Genomic DNA, 4,681 nt, shown 5'->3' on the forward strand with positions numbered 1-4,681 from the left:
ATCTTGGATAACTCTTAATTAGTCAGTAATTACTTATTGTATATTTCCTGTGTGTCAACCCTGTGCCCTGAGCTCCTGACTTCCATTGATAGTACCCCACGCCAAGACTTTATAGAATACTATGGAGTGTCATTGCAATTAAGACTTTGGAGGGACATCTGCAGGCCAGGGTACAACATGTTGTACCCAAGATAGAATGTGACCAAGATAGCTGTACTCCCACTGTAGCTCCTTTGAAAAGTTCCAGGAAGTGATATATTATTGCTTACCATGCATCATTTGCTTCTGTAGAGTTTCTGAAGTGTTCTCTCCCTCCTGTGCTATCATGGAACGCTCCAAGAAGGAGGAGGCTACTTTAAGCACTAGGTCTGTTGAGGATGTTTGCCCACTAGAGTCTGGGGGCTTTGATTTTAGTTAAGACTGATTTTCTTCTGTCTGACCTTTCAAGCAAGGGCTTTCTCCTAGAGCAAGAATTCTCCCACCTTTTGGATATTCTTCCAGAGATAATGTATACATGTAGAAGTATTTTTTACTTTTGGATTTTTGTGCATTAATCAGTCATTTAGGAAATACAAAATTTGACATCTATTCCAGGTAAAAATTTTCAGACTACTAGAAATAGAAGAGGGTTTCCTCAAGGGCATCTGTGCAAAACCTAGAGCTGTCATACTTACTGGCAAAAGACTGAATGCTTTTCCTCTAAAATTAGGAACAAAGTGGGGATATCTGCTCTCACCACCTCTATTTAGAATTGTGCTGGAGGTTTTAGGCCGTGCAGTCAGGCAAGAAGAAAAAATATAAGGCAGTTAGACTGGAAAGGAAGACAAATTGTCTTGCAGACATGATTGTCTAAGTTAAAAACCTGATGAACTCTACAAAAAGTTACTAGAATAAGTGAATTTACCAAGGTTGTGTTTCTTGGTAGTAAATTCCAGAGATTAAGTTTAAATCAATTTTAATTCTTCTTGCTAGTGTCAGTAGCAGCAGTCATATATAGAGAGCATTTATTCACCAAAGATTAGACATTTTGAAGAAAACTTCAACTTTAGTGTCTTTAACTTACCAGGGCCCCATCATTATAATAATTTCTTGTCTTGAAGTATAAGAGGGGAAACCAGTAAGAGGGAAAACATTTGCAACAAGATCTAGACAGCATAGTCCAATATAAATATATTTTGAGTCACATAGAACTATTTTCAAACAGGTGAAATTAATTTTAATAATACATTACTTATCCAGTGTACCCAAATTTTATCATTTCAACATGTAATCAATATAAAAATTAAGGTAATTTATAACGAGATATTTTATATTATTAGCATATTGTATATACTGTCTTTGAAGTGAAAGGGATAGTTTATACTTACAGCACATCTCAGTTCAGATGATATATTTTCACTGGAAATATATGATTTATATTTAGATTTCATATAATTTACAGTTGAAGATATTGAGTAATATACCCAAGTTGTTCCAAACATACTTAAAAGTTACCTAATAAATTGACTACCTAAAAATCATTTCCCTTTAACATTTGCATTCACATTGGTAAAACTCGTTCATTTTTTTAAAGAATTTATTTGACTTCAAAGCTACATCTGTCCAGGTTAAGGAAATTCACTAACTCTTGTATTAACACCAAATTCAAAGAGATATGGCATAAATTAAGGCAATTTTATTTTATTATTTATTTATTTATTTTACACCTATAGCACCTGGTTTTCCTAGGTGGTCTCCCATCCAGGTACTAACCAGGCCCGACCCTGCTTAGCTTCCGAGATCTGACGAGATCGGGCACATTTAGGGTGGCATGGCTGTAGACAAATTAAGGCAATTTTAGATTTATTGATATCAACAAAGCATTTTCAAAAATTTCTTGTAGTTTTTGCAGCTAGTTAGTGCTGTCACTTACAATTCAGATCTTCTACATATTGATTCACATTAGAAAATTGTTAATTATTATTGATATTATGAGAAGCTTCAATTTCAACATAAATACCTAACCTGATAGATCACAAAATGAGCTTTTCCTTTCTGTGACGCTTCAAATTTAACTCAATAAAAAATTTTCTCATTAATGAATATTTGGCAGGCATTCCTTTTGTTTCAAGATCTTGAGTTGAAATTATTGGTATAGAAAATCTTTTGTAAATCTTTTCACAACTCAACCAGTGAGCATTTGCAAAGAACTCAGCATCATTAAATTCATTATCTTCTAATTTTCTCAACTGTTACATAAAATGGCAATGTTCATAGTTTTTGCACGCATATACTAAATGATTTTAGCAACTGTATCTTTGATACTTACAGAGTCTGCTTCAGGAAACTGTACATTTTTAATACATACCATGTAGCAGAATGAAGTGGAAGAGAAACTTCTGTCTTGTTTTAAAATGCCAGTATATCTGGATTTGACCTAACATAGCTGGAGCATCATCCATGTGAAAGAATTAAAAAAAAATTAGTTAAATTTTTCATTGATAGATGTAGATAATTTAAAAATATTTATTCCACAAGTTCAGATTTTTAAGCTGAGCTGCAGATTGACAAAATTTCTTTGTATATTTGGAAGCTCTTAGAGACAAAATGTACCCAAAGTATTAATTGAGTAGTGTCATCTAAATCTAAAGAAAAGTACTTGTAATTTAAAACATTTTGAATCAATGATCTTGAAATCATTAGAAATGTATCACAACAGTATGTGGCCACCAGAGAGGAGGGGAGTAGGGAGGATGAAGAAGGTAGATGGGGTCAAATGTATGGTGATGGAAGAAGACTAGAATTTGGGTGGTGAGCACATAATGCAGCATACAGATAATCTGTTATAGAATCGTATGCCTGCAACTTACATGTTACAACCAGTGTCACCTCAATAAATTTAATAATAATATTTAAAAAAAACAACAACAGAAAAGAAGTGTCATATTCTACAGGCGATTGTTTGGTGGTTTAATTGAAGATCTTTCACTTTTTATAAGGTGATTTTTTTGTCTTTTCCTCAAAATTTTCTGACAAAATGTCCATAATTGAAGTAATAATTTCTTTTGTGGTTGCCAAAACAAGCTCATTATTCTGTTAAAAATAAATTTTTTGTTGTTGTTGGTGGACACTTAATTATTTTGTTGATGCATTTTTAATGTTTTAATGTTAAGAAGAAACTTCTTATTCAGTTTATATTTGCTGACATTTCTTAGTGTTTTATCTTGAAAAGTTTCTTATATGACAAATAGCTTGTTCATTCTGCCCTACTGAAGCAAACTACAGTTACCATTCATCATGAAACTAGCAGTATACCTTCTTCCAATTTCAACATAATACTATCATTTGCATCTCTACTCAATTCTGCAACAGTAGTATGCCTTCATTTTAAATGTTAAAATCTGTTCATATTTACTTTAAAAACTAGAAACATAATTATAATAGGTATTTTACTCTAATTACCAGTTCTGATTTATTTGGGTATCACTGTAACTCGATGGTTCTCAACTGATGCAATTTTGCCCTCTTCCCCCTCAACACCCCCTCCCTGCCACGCCCTGCCCCAGGGGACATTTGACATGTTGAGTCATCACAGCTTGAAGGAAGCGGGTGGGGGAGCGCTACTGGAACCTAGCAGGTAAAGACCAGGGATGCTGCTCAAAATTCTGCAGTGACCAGGACAGTCCCCCACAACAAATCTAGCCCAAAATGTCGGTAGTGTTGAGGTTAAGAAACCCTGCTGTAACTCATGCTGTAACTCATGCTGTCTGCATAAAATATTAAATAAATACATTACATTGTTAAATCTGTACATAGAGAGTCATTTGAACTGAATCAGTCTGTTGGCATCAACAAGGTTGATGACGTGTAGTACGAGAAATGATGTGCCTGACGTACACTATATAATACAGCAGTAATATCTTATACAATGCAATGATTAGAGTAAAATGTCCTTCCGAAACAAATTGTACTTAATGGAATATTTTACACTGCTTTAGTTTTTTTAGTTTAAATTGATTAAAATAAAAATTCATTTTCTCAGTTGCACTAACCACATTTCAAGTGCTCAGTAGCCACACATGACTAGTGCCTGCAGAACACATCTAGCAGATAGGACATAATGGGTTAACACCTATCCTCAGTAGGTAGGGGTAGGAATAGTTGACTCCTTACTCACTTTAGGCTTTGAAGTGTGGCACTCTAGCCCGGTTTCTATAGCCACTATATATATCTCTATTTTCTTTCTAAAAATAGAGAGACCAACACATTGTTTTATTAGAATATAACTCTGGGTTTTTAACCTTGTTTTCCAAGGTCAATCACTGCTGAAACACAGTCCTGACACTGGTGATACAATCGATTCCTATCTGTTCTGTATTCCACTAGGATGAAACTGCTGGATCACAACTATTATACCATTTCCTGAGCTTCTATTCACATTTGTTGATATTAGGCAGAGAATGAAGAAGTAGTCATCATAACTTTTCAGTAAATACTTCCTTATATAGAAAAAAGCACCTTTCTACAGATCTGGAAGAACAAAGAGTTCAGAACACAGCAAATTACAGAATTGCTTAAGCATATGAGTAGAATACACTCAAAGGAGCTAAGTCTTGTTTTCTTTGTCAAACAAGATGTCAGGTCATCTCTCCTTTGATAATAACATTTAAAGCACAGCTTGGTGAGATCTCGTGTTATGAAG

The 4,681-nt window shown here is 34.1% G+C and overlaps 1 non-coding gene across 1 annotated transcript; it reads right to left on the reverse strand.

Annotated features, from left to right (window-relative positions):
- Window positions 1-1,703: 1,703 nt before the first annotated feature.
- LOC112470184 lies at window positions 1,704-1,822 on the reverse strand. Its single transcript, XR_003042875.1, has one exon. It is a non-coding gene; the product is annotated as a 5S ribosomal RNA (ribosomal RNA).
- Window positions 1,823-4,681: the final 2,859 nt, after the last annotated feature.

This window comes from Pteropus alecto, unplaced genomic scaffold (genome assembly GCF_000325575.1).
Source record: "Pteropus alecto unplaced genomic scaffold, ASM32557v1 scaffold177, whole genome shotgun sequence".
Classification (NCBI taxonomy): Eukaryota; Metazoa; Chordata; class Mammalia; order Chiroptera; family Pteropodidae; genus Pteropus; species Pteropus alecto.